The sequence below is a fragment of the Thalassophryne amazonica genome, chromosome 23 (assembly GCF_902500255.1).
Source record: "Thalassophryne amazonica chromosome 23, fThaAma1.1, whole genome shotgun sequence".
NCBI lineage: Eukaryota > Metazoa > Chordata > Actinopteri > Batrachoidiformes > Batrachoididae > Thalassophryne > Thalassophryne amazonica.
Genome location: NC_047125.1, coordinates 30,617,915 through 30,639,174, shown reverse-complemented (window position 1 = coordinate 30,639,174; position 21,260 = coordinate 30,617,915). Strand labels below are relative to the sequence as shown.

Below are 21,260 nucleotides of genomic sequence, written 5' to 3'. Positions count from 1 at the left end.
ACAGGAACCTGAATGCACATGGTTGCCTTGGTGTCATAACCAGTGAACTGTAAATAAACAGGGTCCGCCTGAGTACCTGAGTACGAGTGTCTGCGTTGCTGACAGTCCAACACACGCTGAGACACACCAAGTCCGGTTTAGTCTTGAAGTGACTCACGTGGGCTGGATTTACCAGCCTGTTCTGTCATCACATTTAGGGGAGGTGATGGTCTAGAGCAGGGGTGGCCAAGTTCGGTCCTCGAGAGCCACCTTCCTGACACTCTTAGTTGTCTCCCTGCTCTGACATACCTGAATCCCATGAAAGACTCGTTAGCAGACTTTTAATGAGTCTTTCATTGGAGTCAGGTGTGTCGGAGCAGGGAGACAACTAAGAGTGTCAGGAAGGTGGCTCTCGAGGACCGACCTTAGCCACCCCTGGTCTAGTGGTTAAGGTATTGGGCTTCAGTCCAGAAGATCATGGGTTCAAATCCCCGCCTGACTGGAAAATCACTAAGGGCCCTTGGGCAAGGTTTTTAATCCCCTATTGCTCCCGGTGTGTAGTGAGCGCCTTGTATGGCTGCACCCTGACATCGGGGTGAATGTGAGGCATAATTGTAAAGCGCTTTGAGCGTCTGATGCAGATGGAAAAGCGCTATATAAATGCAGTCCATTTATCACATCGAAACACGTATAGTGGGCGTTATGTCACGTGATCTAAAACCATTTGTCCCTGAATGCATCAGCTTTTCTCCACGCCTGTGTTGATCGCTCATCTGTCTGTCTTTATTCTATCCTCTTTTGTCCCTTGTACACATTTATCTCCAGGTCCAAAATGGAGAATAGAAACGAGATCAGACAGATGCCGTGGCGGTGGGCCCAGCAAACAGCAAAGGGGATCAAAGTGCAGCAGCCGTACGGGATGTAATTAGCACTTTACATGGCATTTATGTGATTTCAGCAGGAAGAAGTCGCCATGTGATGTTTTACAAGCGCATCAGCTTAGTGACCTCATCAACATTGGAATTAAAGGACACGTCTTACTAACGTCCCAATTAGTAAGACAACATAACTGCAAGTGTCTTTGCACACGTATTAATAGTTACTGATCTCTGATGTATTATATTCCTCTCACTCTGAGCGTTAGCAGGTGCATTTCCAGAAAACGTTTCACTCGGCAATTTTTTGCATTTTTCATTGTGTGACGCACTTATAAGCAAAACAGAAACATCCTAATGACTGACAGACAGAGGGAAACGAACCTGCGCCATCCAAAAACAAAGTTTCAGAGCTGCTGCTGGAACGTGATGGCTCAGATTTACAGAGAGCAGACGACACGCTTCACCCCGAAACTCTTAACTTTTTCAGAGTGTCGGGTTTTGAAGCCTAAAGTGTGGAGATGCGCTGTTTGTGTGGATGCTGGTTTACTGAAGCTGTGGACATGGACGGCAGTTATCACTTGAAAACAAGTCATCATAACACGACATCACACTTATGTGAACTTTGGAATTAATCTGTGTCTCCGTTCTTAATGTTATCAGCAGCATTCCACTGAAGTGCACACTGGGACACTTCTAGTTGCAACTTCACTTGATGGAAACACAATTACTTTGTTTTCGGACGTCTCCATAGCTGTTTGTTGTGAATGCTGTATACTTTGAAACCGGTCACGGAAGTGCACAAAGTAATCAGAATCACCTTTATTGTCATTGTAATTTGCATTACAAGATTTGAGTGCAACTCCAAAAAGGTGCTTTCCGTGGTGCGAGTAATCTTTAGCCAAATAAAAGATAGTGAAATTTAACAGTAAATTATTCAGAGTATATGTACAACTAATATAAACATAAGGTAAAATAAAATAAAATGTGGACTAAGTAATGTAAAACGTGAAATATATACAACTGTGGAATCATATTACATGGGACTATTGCACATGGTTTACAGATATTGCACAAGAAACTTGAAAGTGCGGATTAGAGTGATTTGTTTTTGTTCAGAGGAGTGATCGCTCTGAGGAGAAAGCTGTCCCTGAGTCTGTTTGTCCTAGTTTTGATTGACCTAAACCGTCAGCCAGAGGGTAGTAGGTCAAACAGGTGGTTGCTGGGGTGGGATGTGTCTTTGCAGATGCTGGCAGCTCTGCTGAGGTAGTGAGAGCTGGCAATGTCTTCCAGGCTGGGCAGAGAGCAGCCAGTGATCCCCTGGGCCGTTTTGATCACCCTCTGCAGCGCTCTCCTGTCTGCTGCTGTGCACACACCGTACCACACTGTGATGCAGTACGTCAGGATGCTCTCGGTGGTGGCTCTGTAGAACAACACCAACAGCTTCTCCTCCAGATTGTTTCTCCTGAGCACCCTCAGGAAGTGTAGGTCCCGGTGGATCATCAGATGGTCACTAACAGCCTAAATCTAAGTTGTCATGATTTTGGTGTGTCATGTCCTTTAAAGGGACGCTGTCAATGACAATGTGTGTAAATCAGTCAAACTGGGATCAACAACCAGATGTTCTGAAGCTGTGCCACCATTTGTTGACACAAAGAACGGATGCCATTACTTCCAAAGAGGAGGTTGTTAATTTCATTTCAGACTCGTATGGTAGTGCAATCATGTGTGTCCATCTCTCCTTGTAGAAAGAAAATAACTCTGTTTTGATTGAACATTGAGGTCATACAGAAGCATATATCATGTTAACACTCAATCGTGAAGAATTCATTTGTATGACTTGGTCGGTGACGTGAGACATGAGTGTCTCTAAGTGTTTTCAGCTGTGGGAACAGAGATTTTGGATTACTTTTTGTAAAATGCGTGTAAATGGGGGCATGTCCTCCTTTATTCATATATTCTGTAACATCTGGATTATTTACATTTGAAGCTGCATCACATGAAATGCCAAAATAAACAACACACAACACAGCCTCGTGTTTCCTTTACTCTTTCTTTGTGTAATAAATTTAAATTAAATTTACTCTCTTCATCTGCTTTCTCTCTTTATCTGTCTCACCCGTTTCATTTCCGCTCTTTGTTTCAGTATTCTCATTCATTCTTTCACTCCACTCCCTCCATTTATCTTTCCTAATCAGACAGCTGTGTATGTACTCTCCCCTCTCAGAGATAAGGCTTTTCAGATCTGCACAGCGCTGTGAAGCCATTAAAGGTCTCAAAGCTCCATCCACACTCTCAACACAGGAAGAGAAAACTTTTAGTCTGAGTAGACTCCCTGTCATGTGTCCTTTTTGTACTTACTCTGGTTTTGTTGTTGAATGGTCGCTCTCTGTGTTCCTGTCCTGTCTGCACAAGTGCTGTTTATTCTGTTGGTCATGCACACACCTGCACTGATTATTCAGTTTCACTATTTAAGTTTCTCAGTGTTCTTTTCTTTGCTGGATTATTCTCTTGAGTTCCTGCCACATTGTTTAGCTCTTCTCCCTGACTCTGTAACCTCCTGCTGATGCCCCTCCTCTGCACTTGATGGTTACAGTCTTAGTTTTTTGGACTCTTGTCATTGGTTAAATAAATCACATTTTGTGTGCATGTTGGGCTCATCCTGAAAAGTCATAATTTTTGTTTCAGCAGTGTACTGAAAAATGGATGTCTGTCCAATTATGCATGTGCTAAGGTTGAACACTCAGAGGTTTTCAATATAAATAAGACCCTGTGTCCATATAGTATTTTTCGTGAGCGCCAGTATCTGTTTTATAAATCACTCTAAATGAGAACTCCACACCCACGGTCCCCTTTTTTTGTATGGCCACTCTGAGCGCTTTAAGCTGAAAACCCCTGAACTTTTCAGAAACATGCTGCGACATCACTGCAATGCGTTTTCAGCAAAACAATCAGATGAAACAAAACTTTTCACTCCAATGTGAGGTTTATGCTGCATGCAAAACCATCAAATTTTCAGAGATTCAGATCTCTAGCTCTGGTAAAAATGCCTTGAACACTGTTGGGCTAGAATTTCCACTTGGAAACTCATGAGGAAACTGTGAAACCTGAGGTATCTCAGTTGATGTGACAGCCATGGCAGCCGCATTTGCAACTAGTGAGACAACAATGTTACTAATGTTAAAAGTCCGTCTTTAAAATGAATTTTAAACAAGACATTACGGTTATATGTAATATATTTACACTGTACAATTAGGGAAGTGACCAGCACCACACATCAGCAAAAACATCTAACGATTTCATTTAGGCAAAAAGATGACCTTAGTCTAGCTCTACTGTGATAGGGTAAGTAGTTGTTCCATATTTGTCTGAGGTAATTTCAAGAAGGCACTTTTACTAGAAGTAGGTGTTTTTTTTTTAATGTTGTGACTTTACGAGGTTCCCAAGGTTCTGAATACAGCATTATGTTTGCCATCTCTGTCCATAGTCAGCTGATTTGTCACTCAAAATCTATCACAATAGAGATGACAAAAAAAAAAAACTCATCTGTGATCAGCAGATTGGACAGATGCTGTGTTCCTGCTGAGGGTGAGAGCTTTTTGCTCACTGTAGTTGTTAGCTGAATATTGTTGTCACAGAAACATACCATGAAAATTATTTTCTTTAAAAAAGAAGCACTGGAAGAGTTTCTGAGCAGCTTCTCTGCCAGAAAAAAAGGAGAAATTCTGTGTTCTATGACTCGGAGCATAAGTTAGAAAATAATTTCACTGCCGATGTTCCTACAACTGCTAATTTGGATGTGAAATTATTGAAATGTGTTGGAATAATATCCTAGATGTCACTGCAAATCTTAGTTATTTTAACAAAACTATTTACACTTATAGTAGTGTTCAGAATAATAGTAGTGCTATGTGACTAAAAAGATTAATCCAGGTTTTGAGTATATTTCTTATTGTTATTATTGTTACATGGGAAACAAGGTACCAGTAGATTCAGTAGATTCTCACAAATCCAACAAGACCAAGCATTCATGATATGCACACTCTTAAGGCTATGAAATTGGGCTATTAGTAAAAAAAGTAGAAAAGGGGGTGTTCACAATAATAGTAGCATCTGCTGTCGACGCTACAAACCCAAAAATATTATGTTCAAACTGCTTTTTTAGCAATCCTGTGAATCACTAAACTAGTATTTAGTTGTATAACCAGTTTTTCATGATTTCTTCACATCTGCGAGGCATTAATTTTGTTGGTTTTGAACAAAGATTTTGCTGGTTTACTAGTGTGCTTGAGGTCATTGTCTTGTTGAAACACCCATTTCAAGGGCATGTCCTCTTCAGCATAAGGCAACATGACCTCTTCAAGTATTTTGACATATCCAAACTGATCCATGATACCTGGTATGCGATATATAGGCCCAACACCATAGTAGGAGAAACATGCCCATATCATGATACTTGCACCACCATGCTTCACTGTCTTCACTGTGAACTGTGGCTTGAATTCAGAGTTTGGGGGTCATCTCACAAACTGTCTGCGGCCCTTGGACCCAAAAAGAACAATTTTACTCTCATCAGTCCACAAAATATTCCTCCATTTCTCTTTAGGCCAGCTGATGTGTTCTTTGGCAAATTGTAACCTCTTCTGCACATGTCTTTTATTTAACAGAGGGACTTTGCGTGGGATTCTTGCAAATAAATTAGCTTCACCCAGGCGTCTTCTAACTGTCACAGCACTTACAGGTAACTCCAGACTGTCTTTGATCATCCTGGAGCTGATCAATGGGTGAGCCTTTGCCATTCTGGTTATTCTTCTATCCATTTTGATGGTTGTTTTTTGTTTTCTTCCACGTGTCTCTTGTTTATTTGTCCATTTTAAAGCATTGGAGATCATTGTAGATGAACAGCCTATACTTTTTTGCACCTGTGTATAAGTTTTCCTTTCTCCAATCAACTTTTTAATCAAACTACGCTGTTCTTCTGAACAATGTCTTGAACGTCCCATTTTCCTCAGGCTTTCAAAGAGAAAAGCATGTTCAACAGGTGCTGGCTTCATCCTTAAATAGGGGACACCTGATTCACACCTGTTTGTTCCACAAAATTGACGAACTCACTGACTGAATGCCCCACTACTATTATTGTGAACACCCCCTTTTCTACTTTTTTTTTACTAATAGCCCAATTTCATAGCCTTAAGAGTGTACATATCATGAATGCTTGGTCTTATTGGATTTGTGAGAATCTACTGAATCTACTGGTACCTTGTTTCCCATGTAACAATAAGACATATACTCAAAACCTGGATTAATCTTTTTAGTCACATAGCACTACTATTATTCTGAACACTACTGTATTTCACCATTTGTTGTAGTAATGCTGTACAGTTTTCAGCCAAATACACATATGCAACACTGTATACTTTTACAAGTTTAATTATTTAAAAATAGTCCAATTTGAGCAAATGACATTAAATGACACATTGGAGTCAATGTGTAAGTAAAACAAAGCACAGAACAGAAACGCCCCCTTCACCCGAACCTACAAAGGAAAACCCCAACGTGATCTCAGTGAAGCCAAAACCCTCATTTAACAGCCACAGAACCTGTAAATCCTCCAGTATTACCATTTCCTATCATTTACTTTCAATCATCCTGAGCAGCTTAAACCAGATCATTCCGGTCCTGATCCTCATGCCACGTCTGGATGCAATAAATTCACTGCCAACATCAAGTCTTTAACAGCTTCATGGAGCAGGAAAGTCACTGTAGCGACAGTGATTTTTATTCACTCCGGCCGCCTTCTTTTGACTAGTAACCAGTTTGATTCCAAAGCACTGCAGGCTGTTTCCAAAAAGAAAAAAGGAGCATCACTCCCCAGTGATCGCTCTTCAATATTTAAACACCACAGATGACTACAGCCGAGAAAAATGTCACTTTTTCGGGAGTTCAAAGTCTGCGATGGTGTAACGCTTGAATGATATTAAAAGCTAACCATTCAAAAAAGAAAAGAGTACTACGTGTCACATTGACATCCCGCTTTGCAACAAAACGCTCGTAAATGCTGCTTTCAGGGCATTTCCCACCTTTTGAAGTGCTCAAAGTAAGCAGCCACTTTAAATAAATTAAGATCTCTTAGCTGTCATGCAGGACTACGGTCGTGTTTTTGTTCTGTTTTTACTGTCACTAAATGCTCTTCAGTTTGAAAGGGAGAATTAGAGCCGCTCAGATTTTAACAACCTGAAAAGCTTTGCCTTCTACTCATTTATAATTCCAAGCCTGTGGCGACTGGGAAATCCCGATTTCCAGCCGCAAAAATCGCCCCTCGCGCCTTGACAAGAAAGATGTGATCATCATAAAATGACTCCAGAAGCCTCAATTGGGTTCTCCCGCAGCCAGGGGGACTTAAAGTTTGTCTGCCACAAAGCCAGCAAAAGCTGATCTGTGATTGGCGAGTTGTCCTGCTAACAGGCCATAGCTCTGCAGAGAACGGCGGCACGGTGGCAGCGGTTGCTGTTTCACATGACTGATTTTCACTTTAATCTTGCAGGTTTCAGCCGGGAGAGACTGAGGCGATCCCGCCAAATGAAATCCTCTTTCACTGAATGACTGAATCAAGCGCTGAAAACGCAGCAGGTGTGATGTATGCCGGGTAACTCTTTCTGAAATTACAAAAAAAAAAAAAAAAACACCTGCGAGGAACAAATGGCTGCAAAGAAATCAGAAATAACTTAATTATGAGATCAGCGAATCAAAGAGAACTGAATGTGGCTGAGGATTGTGGGTATTCTTGTTTGCAATCAATACAAGCATGCATACTGATGTGTGTGTTTGTCTATATGGTCCTGCAATTAAGTCTTTTCCCCCTTCCTAATGAAATTTATTTTTGTGTATGTCAGATCGCCACACATTTTTAATACATAGTAAAGCTAACCTAAACAAAAATATTTTTAAATGATTTAATTGGGGGGGGGTCCAAATACACATTTCCACTGATCTGGAGTAGTTCAATCCTAATCCTAAATGGTATCAGCTTCACTTTTAACCTGCTTAAGGTCTCACCACACACCATAGCTGCTTAGATACAATCCAAAACCATTTACTTAAACCATCTTGTTCAGAGTATAAAAGTGCTTTTTCTTGGAAATCATATTCTTCCAGCTACTCCCATTAGGGGGCGCCACAGCAGATCAATCATTTACATCTCACCCCGTCCTCTGTAAACTTCCTCTGTCACACCAACCACCTGCATGGCCTCCCTCTTCTCCTCCCGCCTGGTGGGTCCATCCTCACTATCCGTCTCTTGCACACACAATATGTCTACCTTTCTCCTCTCCATCATATCAGCCAGCTCTCTCCCTTTACCAGTCACACTGCCAGCATTCAAAGTCCCGACTCTCACTTCCACCCTTCTACTGTAGTTTTCCTCTTCTCCCACTGTCTGTGGACACGTTCTCCTCTTCTTCAACCAGCAGTAGCCCAATTCCCGCCAGCACTCTGTTGGGCAATGGCACTGCTGGCAGTCGTTAACGCGGGCCTTGACCGATCCGGTATGGAAATTTGATTTTTATTCTGCATGGGTCGGTTGCCTTGTTTTACGCCAGATGCCCTTCCTGACGCAACCCTACTCATTTATCTGGGCTTGGGACTGGAACTCAATGTGTACTGGCTGCACACCCCATGTGGCTGAGATTTGACATTCAGGCTCTAGACTCTTACATCTTATATGGATCTGCAACAGTGGGTTGCAACAATTTCCCATGAAACAAGGTGGCCTCAAAGGACTGAAATGAGCCATATGTCTGACTAGATTACACTGCTGCATAAAAGAGACCTGATGGTCATCCTGGAAAGAGGCAGCCACACATGTTTGCAAAGTTATCTGCAAACTGAAAAGACATTACAATGCAAACTTTAAACTCATTTAGAGAAACAGCACAGAGTAATCAATCGACTCTCAAGCAGCCATGAAATACAGTGTTGCAGAGTGTAACTTTATATAGTTATAGTTCAGCATTCAACACCATCCTCCCCCCCATGGCCTCGTGAGGAAACTCCTGAACCTTGGTCTACCTCATTCCACATGTTTTTAGATTAAGGACTTTCTGTCACATCACTCAGAGTCAGGATTTGTCCCCACTTATCCACAGCTGTCACACTCAGCACCAGTTCCCCTCAAGGCTGCATGCTGAGCCCACTGCTCTTCACCCTCTACACCTCTGACTGCAGCACCCCTATCCACACCAACACCTTCATTAAGTATGCGAATGACACCACAGTGGTAAGCTGTATCACTGGAGGAGATGAGACCACTTATCAGGATGAGGTAGAACAGGTGACGGTGTGGTGTAGATAAAGTAACCTGCTCCTGAACACATCCAAAACCAAAGTGCTAATCATAGACTTCAGGAGAAACAAAATAGACATTCAGCCCATTATCAGTGGGGGAACCTGTGTGGAAAGGGTCAGGGACTTCAGTTTCCCAGGAGTCCACATAGAGGAGAAACTGACCTGGGACAGAAACACCACACACTTGGTAAAGAAGGCATAGCAAATACTCCACTTTCTGAGAATCCTCAGAAAAAAAATGACAAGCAATCTCTGGTTTTTCTCCCACGGAGAGCATCATCACATACTGACTGTACGTGGTTTGTCAGCTGCATGGGGACAAACAGGAAAGAGCTCCAGAGGGTTACCAAAATGGCAGAGAAGATGACTGGGTGCCCTCTACCCACACTGGGGGACTTTCATGGCTCTTACTGTCTCAGGATAGCTGACATCATCCTAAAGGTCCCTTCACACATAGTGCGAATATGTATGACTCCAGGGCGACACCTGTTGGAGCAGCTAGTATGTGCGCACCAGGAAACATCACGCAGACGGGCAGGTGTGGACGATGCTGGTGCAATGGTTTGTGCACGCAGGAACACAGTGACACCAGCTGTACGATGTGGTTACACATCGTGCAGCTGGTGTGAAGAAAAAAAAAAATACATGTGGGTGCCGTGACAGTCAGATTGCCTGCTGCGTGTTATGAACTGATGGTCCATTTCAACCTGGGGGCAGCCTGTCCATGTGCGCAGGAACGCGCTTGCTTGCTGCAGCCCATCGCCACAGTGATATGTTTTTATTTATGTTCACTTGATGACAGCAAACAGACACACGCACATCACAGTGGTCAGTTGTTAGTCCATGTCTGTCCAAACACAGTACTGTCCAGCTGTGATGTCCAGAATGACAGCTCTCCACGGTCACTTCTGTCTTAGCCACACCTCCTGTCAGTTCAGCGCACACACTAAAGCCACACTTGTGGGGCACTTAGATAAATGTCACTGAGTACGACAGTGATTGTCTGCTGTTGTCATGCCAAGAGTGTGAATGGCCACACATTTTCTAAGTGCCATGTGAGCGGTGTTAGAAGTTTGTGCGTGTCAGCTGGAATTTGGCCGACAGCTGCTGCGAGAGGGTTCGATGGGCTCGCACCACGCACACTCTGTCTTTCAGCCACTGGTGTGTGCAAACAGTTGTAGCAACAGGTGTACAAGGCATTAGAGGCAGCTACGACATTACACGATTTCCATACGATTCCTGCTTAATGTGCACTTAATGCGCAATTCAACCAAATTCACACTATGTGTGAAGGGGCCCTAAAGGACTCATCCCACCCTGACCACTCTCTGTTTGAGCTGCTGCCATCAGGCAGACAGTACAGGGACATTAAATCAAGAACAAATAGACTGAAAAACAGTTTCTGCCCAACAGCTGTTAGAGCTTTGAATGCCACTGGAACCAAATAGCCGGGTCATATGCCACACTTGAAATGAGTGCAGTATTTGTTTATGTGCAATATCCACAGTTTTGTACATACGTTTCTCTTTTTTTATATACACAATCTCTTTTTTGCTACTATGTATTTGTAATTTTTTTTTCTTTTTTTAATTTATGCTTTGAACACACCCTTTTCACTCTGTTAAATATGTTTATTTTCTTCTCTTCCCCAGATGTTTTAAGTCTGGGTGTGGTTCACTCAGGTTTATATTTGCACTGAAAGGGTTGCACCTTACCTTTCGTTGTACCCGTTACAATGACAATAAAGAATCTGAATCTGTTTAAATGTGGTAAGTCCAAAAAGGCCATTTTCAAAATGCAAAACCATCAGAAGAGCTTGCTGAGGTTCTAAAGTGGCAGTGTCTCAGTACATGGTTGAGAGAGAGTGAGAGAGACTCACTACTTTACAAAAAAGCAAAGATTTTGTGAACCTGCAAAAATATTTGCTTTTGCCACAAAAGAGACTTTACTCTCCTGTTACACTGAGAGAGAAACTATTTCTGGATGTTTGCTGTGTCACTAATTTATCCATGCTATGAAACAACAGTAAGTAACAGTCCTCAGTAGTACAGACGCTGGCGTGTTTAAAGTCTCATCTTACATTCCAAATGGCCCGAGGGAACAGACACTTCCATCAGCAAGAAAGTCAAAACCCAATCCACCTGCATTTCAAACAGTCATCCATTAGACAATGCATCCATCCACCTGCTCCTTCTGACAATTTCAGCAAACATGACAACCACCAAGACAAAACATGTTTTCCAAGAAAATGTCCAATTTAAAAGACCTCTGACAGGTGAGTCAAAGACAACATGGTTCTCACTTTACTATAAACTGACAGTTGAAAAAGAAACAACACACAACTAGAGATCACCATTTCAAAGTGAGATGTTTGATCAGATCATTTTATGCAAATTGTTTGGCTTTGGAGCGATTATGTGGGGTCATGTGCCCTACGTGAGGATTGATCCAGGATCATACTTTACCTCAATAAGTTCAAAGTTGTACTGTTGGAGCAAGTCAGTAAAGCCGTTGTATCTTTACCATGTTTAAACACCCACATTTGAGGGTGGTAGTGACGCCTCAAAAGCAACTTAAAGCTTCAAGAACAGATTTTTAAAGTCTATCATCACTTCACTTCCCCAATAAATGAGATGAACCTCCTAACTTCCTGTTCATTTGCTACCATTCTGACATATTACAGAATTAGGAAACAGAACAAAGAACGGGGAGTACCAAGTAGAAATGAACAAACACGAAATGAACGGGCTCACAGCAGGATGTTATCATGAGCAATGAACAGCATGAAACAAAATAAGACCTCATCCCCAAAACACGTCGGCTGAACTCAAACAAATTGGGCTAATCTTTCAGAAATTTTAGAGATAACAAGGATAACAGCAAACATATTTGCCAATTTTCTCACGATACATAGTTGCTGCTACATGTAGCCTTAGAATACATTAAGGCCCAAATTTGCTTTTTTTTGGGGGGGGGGGGGGGGGCAAATAAATCAATACACTGATGTCACTGAACACTATACTTTCAGAAATTTTCTAAAATTTTTATTTTCCTAAACAATGGATCTCTATTTCTGACACTCCAAAGTGTTACAATGCAATGGGCTTGACTACAATGGAAATACTGTTTCATCAGCAAACAAAACTCTCATCTCATGTTTGAGGATCACTGAGTCAGTTTGATGTCTGATGTTTTGCAAAAGTTTCTAATCTATCAGACGAGTTGTTTCTCAGTAAAATGAATAGGGACATAGATGGTTGGATGTCATGATTTGCCCTGGATCTGGGCTCATGTTCTGTTTTATCTGTGAGCCATTTGTCTTTGATTTTCTGTGCATTATTATCTTAGCCACTAGTTGTGTTTATCTTGTAATTACGAGTATAGTTTTTACGTTTGTTTGGTTCAGATTATCTCTTTTCCGTGCAGAATACTTTTGTCACTGGTTTCATTCTCTGTTTATCATTTAATATTCTGTGTAGTCATTAGTTGTGTTATCCCTTATACTCTAGTCAGTAGTTCTGTTCCAGTTTGGTCTCTGCCTTTATTTTCTTGTTGATCATTTTTCTGTTCTCTTACTTGATTCTGTGTCCTTTTCATGCTGGTATTTTATTTCGTCTTTGATAACAGTTGATTTTGGGTGGATTTTCAGTCACCTTGTTTGATTCAGTGTTCTTTTCATGTTGGTATTATATTTCGTCTTTGATATTTGCTTCTTCTTTGCTTTAGGCATTTTATTTTGTAACAGTTGGTTTGGGGCCTTGTTAAGTCTGCTTCTGTTAGTCACGCTCATCTGTCACTCTACTTCTGTTTTACCTTTGTCTTGTCTGACCACGCCCCCTTTTTGAACTTTGCCTGCACCTGTTTCACATTCACACCCTGATTACTCTGCCTTGTATTTAAGCCCTCACTGTCCCTCATGTCTTCACCAGTTTGTTGTGATACTCTTGTCCACGTTCTAGCCGTTTGTGCTTGCTCAGTTTTGCCCGGCCGTGTTTTGACCGTGTTCTGTTTTTGATCTTGCTCTCGCCTCAGACCATGAACTTAGTCGCCACGTGCATTGAACTGTGCCTCGCCTCTGCCTGACACCTGCCTGTACCGCTGCCTCTCTGACTATCTATCTGTGTACTGAATCCCAACCTGTGTCTGTGAGTTCCGCATTTGTGTCTGTCCACCTTCTGTGCCACACCTCCTCGAACCTTGACACTGATGTCAATACATCCCAGAACAAAAGAAACAAATGGTTGTTTCTAACACATGAAATAATAACACCCTTATAAACACAGAAGGAACATACTGGGAACTTTAAAAAAAAAAAAAAAAAAAAAAAAAAAAAAAAAAACATCTTACTGAAAACATTACTGGGAACATAATTTGAAAAACAATTCTGAAAAAAATTATTTTGTTTGAACATTCTGAGGATTATTTTGTGTCTTCTGAAATATGTTATGTAAACATAATTTGAAAAAATTCATTCAAGTAAAGGTTTTGTTGGAACATTCTGAGTATACAGTTCCGGAGTATGCATCCGGAAAGTATTCAGTGCTTCACTTTTCCCACATTTTGTTATGTTACAGCAGAGGTCTCAAACTGATTCCAGAAAAGGCTGAAGAGGGTGCAGGTTTTCTTTGCAACCACCCACTCCATCAGGTGATTTCACTGATCAACATCACTTTGAGCAGATGGAATCAGATAGTCGGTGAAATCACCTGGTGGAGTGCGTGGTTACAAAGAAAACCTGCACCCTCTTCAGCCTGGCTTCACACCAAAGAGTTCGATCTTTGTCTCAGACCAAAGAATTTTGTTCTCATGCTCTGAGAGTCCTTCAGGTGCCTTTTGACAAACTCGAGGTGGGCTGCCATGTGCCTTTTGGCCACTCTAACATACAGGCCTGATTGGTGGATTGCTGCAGAGATTCTTGTCATTCTGGAAGGTTCTCCTCTCTCTCTCTAGAGGAATGCAGGAGCTCTGACAGAGTGCCCATCAGGTTCTTGGTCACCTCCCCAACGAAGACCCTTCTCCCATGATTACTCAGTTTAGAGGGGCGATCAGCTCCAGGAAGGGTCCTGGTGGAGCCGAACTTCTTTCATTTAAACCTTCAAAGCAGCAGAAATGTTTCTGTACCCTTCCCCAGATGTGTGCCTCCAGACAATCCCATCTCAGAGGTCTTCCTTTGACTTCATGCTTGTTTGTGCGCTGACTGTCAACTGTGGGACCTTATATGTAGACACGCGTGTCTTTCCAAATCATGTCCAATCAGCTGAATTGACCCCAGTTGGACTCCAGTTAAGCTGTAGAAAAATCTCAAGGATGATCATTGGAAACAGGATGTACCTGAGCTCAATTTTGAGCTTCATGGCAAAGGCTGTGAATATTTCATCATCATATCTTATCAGACCAGACTGATAGCCATGATTTTGTTGATGGTGTGGCATTTTTTTTTTAGGTCATTATCAGTGACATGCATACTTATGGGGCAGTGTTTTTATGTGGACTATGTCTTGTTGGTGTTCCCCATAATTGCAGCTACTATCCATTTGTAGGCCCCACCTCACCGCATTTTCCCCGTTTTACATACTCCAGTACATGCCCTGTTTAGTGTGTACCACTCTCTCCTGCTTAGCTGTGAATTTTTTTTAAATAAATTTGCAACAAAAAAAAAGTCCTTTTTCACATTGCTATTATGGGGTATTGTGTGTAGAATTTTGAGGAAAAAAATAAATTTCATCCATTTTTGAATGCGGTAACATAACAAAATGTGTAAAATGTTTAGTGCTTTGAATACATTCTGGATGCACTGTATATTCTGAAAAAAGTCTAAAAATGTTTATCTAATGATCTCCAAATATTAAACTGGAATCATCAAATTACCTCAGAGGAACCATTCTTTTAACATTTAAAAAACTTGTATTAAAAATTTTGGAAACCATGCAAATATTCTGTTCGAGCCAACTGAGTATATACTCAGAAGTATCCCCAGTCACACATTCCATCCATTTTTTCTTTGATGTGAAAATCAAACTAAACTATTGTTTGCTAGAAAATTGTAAGGATACCAAACATTTTATTGAGTATTGGTCTCTTGCACCTTTTTGGTTTCTGACATTTCTAACAAAATCTAAAATATTTCTCATCAGAAAAATGTGAGCATGCCAAATATTTTAAAGACGTTTGATGTGCAACATTCCTGCACCAGAGATGAAATATTCAGCAAACATGGAAAGAAACGCATGCCTGAAGATTTTAACGCTTTAATGCTTCAGGAAATTAACAGTTTCTTCTTGGAACCAGTGAACCAACTGGGATTTTAGTGCTGCAGGGTGAAGACCGAGAAAAGATGGCAATGCACAAAGAACATGTACCCATGTTGATGCTTCTCATATTTTGAGAACACAGTGAGACTGTTAATAAAAAGCACAAAGCAAAAGAATGTAAGACAGAATGTGAGACAGAATCCCGTCTGCGCCACATGACGAAGCCTGCATCCCATCGCGCATTCCAATGAAGCACCACGTTACTCCACGGCGCAGCGGGCTGTGCCAAACTGAATACAGATGAGATGAAATTTCGAAATGTTGCCTCAAGTCATCGGAGCTGATAATGTTCTAATTGTCTGTGAGATGATACATGTCAGACTTGGCACCTCATCAGTGCTGCCAAACGAGCCTGCTGAAAATAAAAAGGCACGGCAGGAGCTTTTTATTGGATAAACGTCTCCATGTGCAAATATTCCGCGTGGCATGTCACTTGTGGTTTTTGGTGACATACCGAGGAAGGTTTTGTCTCAAGCAGCCATTCTGATCTTCCCTGGATACAAGTGGAACAGCGGAGATTTATGGCAGAAAGACGCACAGTGCAGCAGTCTGGCGCAGATATTTGACAAAGCGCAGAAAAGCAGCCACGCCCTCCAAGACTAAGACATGAGCGCACACAGTTTGGGCAATTTGAGCTTAAAAAAATAATTTAAAATAAAGGACTTGTTTTGGGTACTGCGCAAAACGAGTTGGACGTTTCCCTTCCAACAACAAATCTACAAATTCAGCAATATTTTAATTTACATTAAAGCAATGCGTAAAAGCGCAATGTGACGGTTTCTCCAGCGGCGGCTGATTCCTCCAAAGTGTCCACGGCGGGACACGGACACCGGATCAGCCTGAAATCACACTGAATCTAAATTAAGGTCCGCGTCCTCCAACAACTTTTCTCTTCCAGTTTAACCTCCGGATCTGACCGAACGCGCACGCACCGTGTGTGAGGAGATCAAACTGTTTCTCACCGCGCGCACGGTCCTCGCTGCTCCGCGGCTACAGCCTCCGTATCCTTCAGCCCATCCGCGTCCTCCGGGAGCCTCCGTCTGTCTTCTGACGAGGAGGAAAAATCTGGATCTCTGTCTGTCGGTTCCAGGACCAGAACGAACGCAGCGGACGCGTTTTGCTGCGCGTGCGGGATCCGATGCGCAAAGTCCAGAGAAGAGCAAATAAAAATTTTGAATAAATAGACTTTCAAGGTCCGGAGGGCAGATTTACTGAATCATAAAGTTTGAAAAACGAACGAGCACGAGAGAGAGAGACAGAGACAGACAGAGAGAGAGAGAGAGAGAGATTGGTTGGTTATCAACCCAAAAACTATGACCAGCTGACATTTTACTGTTGGGGTGTCACATGATAACACACCCACAACAACAGACAGTCAGAGACACACAGACAGACAGTCTAACACCCACAGACCCTGTCAAGCAGAGGTCTCCAACTGCTGGTCTGGGGGTTGGATGAGATGACCCACAATACCTCAATCTTCTCATTTGTGTAGTCCCAACAGGTAGAATAGTCCAACATTGACCATAAAAACAAAAGAAGCCTTTACTGTGTGTCCATCTGTTCATCTGGAGCTAGATCTCACAATCCATTCAAAGGATTTCCTTTATGATGTGTGCCAGCACAGTGTTTCTTAGGACCCAACATTGATTTGTGAAAAGCATTTGATTCAGCAGACCAACCTACTCTCAGGGACATCCACAGAATCTGTAGTATTCCCAAAAAGTTGATTCACATTATTGCATAGCCAGTCTATATACGGGTAATGCCAGCACTGGATGGAGTGTGGACAGATACTCTGAAGGTTTACCAGTGAAAACTGGTGTTCATCAGGGATGTGTTCTGGTTCTTAGACTGTTCGGTGTTTGCATGAACTGGGTGTTGGGTAGGGTTGTGGAAACCAGTGGCTTAGAGGTTTTTCTTCGTGAGGAAAGGTTTTCCACCCTCGCCTTCGCTGATGATGCTGTGATCTTTACAGGATCAATGGCTTGAGACACTGAGAATCTGTGTCTGGGTTTGTGATTGTTCTGGAAAAAGACTAGGATCCAGGCTTTCAGTGACGTCCTGGACTTCGCCATCAGAAGTGTATGCTGCTGAACCTGTGGACACATTTGCTTATCTCCACAGCGACATTCATGTTTCTGGGTCTTCAGATTTTGAGATCAGAAGATGTCTGGGAAGAGCTTATAGCATTATGAGGTCACTGGACAGAGGTATCCAGTAATGCCAATATCTTAGGACAATCTTTAAGGTCCTGGTTCTTCTCTTCACGGCAAGAAGGTCCTTGGTTCAAACCCAATTTTGCTGATTGCTTGCTGGTGTCAGATCTGGTTATTTTCTAGGACACACAAGGATCAATGAACACAAAGCCTGGAAGAAATAGTCCCAGTGTCTAACTCTTTATTAACATCATGATGGATCAAATCCTGCATCTCAAATCTTCCATGACGCTGCATTGGTTTGACTCTCTCTCTTGTTTCTTTACATTATGACTGCTTATAATTAAATTATTTATTCCATAAGTCAGAAGCAGCTGAAAGGCTTTTTATGTTTTTCCTCTCAGGCTTTAGTCCTTTGGCAATTACTACACTCAAGACTTAGTGTGCATTATTCATAACCTCAAGTAAATATGGTCCAACTCCACGGACCTTCTGTCTTAGACCTAAAGACTTCCCTTTGGAACGGCTTTCACATTCAGACTTAAAAACACAATCAAGCATTCAATGTCTATTTTTTACTTGGGTTAGTGCCTTGAGAATGCTTATTGACTGATTGTTGTCTGGGCATTTAAGTCTCTTGTTTCGTCTTAAATTCAATTGTTATGCCAACATAGAAGACACATTGTTGGCTGCAAACCTCTGGCAGTTTATATAACAGTCCCTCAGAATCAATAATCCACCACAGCAGCATCGAAAGATGGAGCAACTGCAAATGGAGCTCCATGCAGTAAAGAACATACAGTGGGGAAAATAAGTATTTGATCCCCTGTCAGTTTTGCAGGTTTTCCCACCTACAAAGAATGGAGAGGTCTGTAATTTTTATCGTAGGTACACTTCAACTGTGAGAGACAGAATCTAAAAAAAAAAACCCAGAAAATCATATTGTATGATTTTTGAATAATTAATTTGCATTTTATTGCATAAAATAAGTATTTGAACCCCTACCAACCAGCAAGAATTCTGTCTCTCACAGACCTGTTCATTTTTTTTTTCTTTAAGAAGCCCTCTTATTCTGCACTCTTTACCTGTATTAATTGCACCTGTTTGAACTTGTTTCCTGTATAAAACACACCTGTTCACACACTTGATCAATCACACTCCAACCTGTCCACCATAGCCAAGACCAAAGAGCTGTCTAAGGACACCGGGGACAAAACTGTAGGCGTGCACAAGGCTGGGATGGACTACAGGACAACAGGCAAGCAGCTTGGTAGAAGACAACAACTGTTATGATTATTTATTAGAAAGTGGAAGAAACACAAGGTGACTGTCAATCTCCCTCAGTCTGGGATTCCATGCAAGATCTCACTTTGTGGGGTAAGGATGATTATGAGAAAGCTCAGAACTACACAGGAGGACCTGGTCAATGACCTGAAGAGAGCTGGGACTACAGTCACACAGATTACATTAGTAACACATGATGCTGTCATGGTTTTAAATCCTGCAGGGCAGCAAGGTCCCCCTGCTCAAGCCAGCACATGTCCAGGCCTGTTTGAAGTTCACCAGTGACCATTTGGATGATCCAGAGAAGGCATGGGAGAAGGTCATGTGGTCAGATGAGACCAAAATAGAGCTTTTTGGAATCAACTCCACTAACCATGTTTAGCAGATGAGAACAACCCCCCAAAAAAACATCCCAACCGTGAAGCATGGGGGTGGAAACATCATACTCTGGGGGTGCTTTTCTGCAAAGGGAACAGGACAACTGCACCGTATTAAAGGGAGGATGGATGGGGTCATGTATTATGAGATTTTGGCAAACAACCTCCTTCCCTCAGTAAGAGCATTGAAGATGGGTCATGGCTGGGTCTTCCAGCATGACAATGACACCAAACACACAGCCAGGGCAACTAAGGAGGGGCTCTGTAAGAAGCATTTCAAGGTCCTGGAGTGGCCTGGCCATTCTCCAGACCTGAACTCAATAGAAAATTTTTGGAGGAAGCTGAAACTCCAAACCTGAAAGATCTAGAGAAGATCTGTATGGAGGAGTGGGCCATAATCCCTGTTGCAGTGTGTGAAAACGTGATCAAGAACTACAGGAAACATCTGACCTCTGTAATGGCAGACAAATGTTTCTGTACCTATTGTTAAGCTCTGTTTTTCTAGGGGGTCAAATACTTATTTTATGCAATAAAATGCAAATTATTTATTTAAAAATCATACAATGTGATTTTCTGGATTTTTTTAGATTCTGTCACTCACAGTTGAACTGTACCTACGGTAAAAATTACAGACCTCTCCATTCTTTGTAGGTGGGAAAACCTGCAAAACTGACAGGGGGTCAAATACTTATTTTCCCCACTGTATTTCCACACAGAACTAAATACGGGCAAGAACCCCATCTCTTTTCCCAAGACAATCCAATGTGAAATGTAGAGGCAGACCTATGTCCAATGCAGAACATGCAAACCCATGACTGACATGGAATGTGAACCCAAATCCAAACCAGAGTGCAAACCATTGTCAAACACAGACTACAATCTTCTGTCCAATGCAGAGCACCAAGCCCACGTCCAACATGGTGCGCTAAGCCCATGTCAATTCAATTTATTTAGTTTATATAGCACCAAATCACAACAAAGATGCCTCAAGGTGCTTCACACAAGTAAGGTCTAACCTTACCAACCCCTAGAGCAAGCACACAGGCGACAGTGGTAAAGAAAAACTCAATCTGATGATGTTCAAAGGATTCAAAATAATTTTATTGTCATATGCACAAAGAAACATGTTCCCTGCACAATGAAATGTGTTTACTGCATTTAACCCATCCTAATTGCCAGTTAGGAGCAGAAGTTGCCTGTTGAGGAAGAAACCTCAAGCAGACCAGACTCAGAGAGGTGACCCCCTGCTTAGACCACTCTACCAAAAAGATTTACAATACAGAACACAACACAACAACAACTGACAAGAGTCCATGCAAGCGTCCAGTCCACCGTCAAGGGGGGCGGGGGGGTCATCAAGCCACTTGCTGGATCTGTTCCTACAGAAAAGTCTGTCCCATGTCCACCACAGAAATCATCCAATCCAGTGCTCCACATCTAACATGGAGTGCAATTCCGTGTCCCACAAGGAGCACGAGATCATGTCCGACACAGATGGTGAACCCATGTCCAACATGGAGTGGGAATCCATGTCTCACATAGAGCACAATCCCATATCCAATATAGAACTCAATCCAGTGTCCAGTATATAGACAGATTCAACATCAGCAGGGAGCCCGACCCCATAATTATTACAGAGGCTGATCCCAAATCCAACAAAGAGTCCAGCTCAGCTCAACGAAGCTGCTTTAAAGAAAAACAGACGTGTGTCGATTCTAAAAGTCATTTATTCTACTGCAGTTGTCTCTTAAAGAGTCGTTCAGTTCAAAGATGTCTTCATTTGTTGGAGATTCTGGGCTATTTATGAACTCAACCGCTGGCTCACGAATGAACCCATCCACCACCACAACCTGACACGGCTCACTTGACTCCTCAAAGTAGTCAGCATAAATTCAGACCCCCCACACCAATTTGTAGCCTGAAGGTTTTGTG

General features: G+C 42.1%; 1 long non-coding RNA gene across 1 annotated transcript; it reads right to left on the bottom strand.

The window, feature by feature from the left end:
• Window positions 1–1,196: 1,196 nt before the first annotated feature.
• Window positions 1,197–20,719, bottom strand: LOC117505195. Its single transcript, XR_004559043.1, has 3 exons — window positions 20,634–20,719; window positions 9,441–9,447; window positions 1,197–1,208 (listed from the first exon to the last, which is right to left on the bottom strand). It is a non-coding gene; the product is annotated as an uncharacterized LOC117505195 (long non-coding RNA).
• Between the last annotated feature and the right edge of the window lie 541 nt (window positions 20,720–21,260).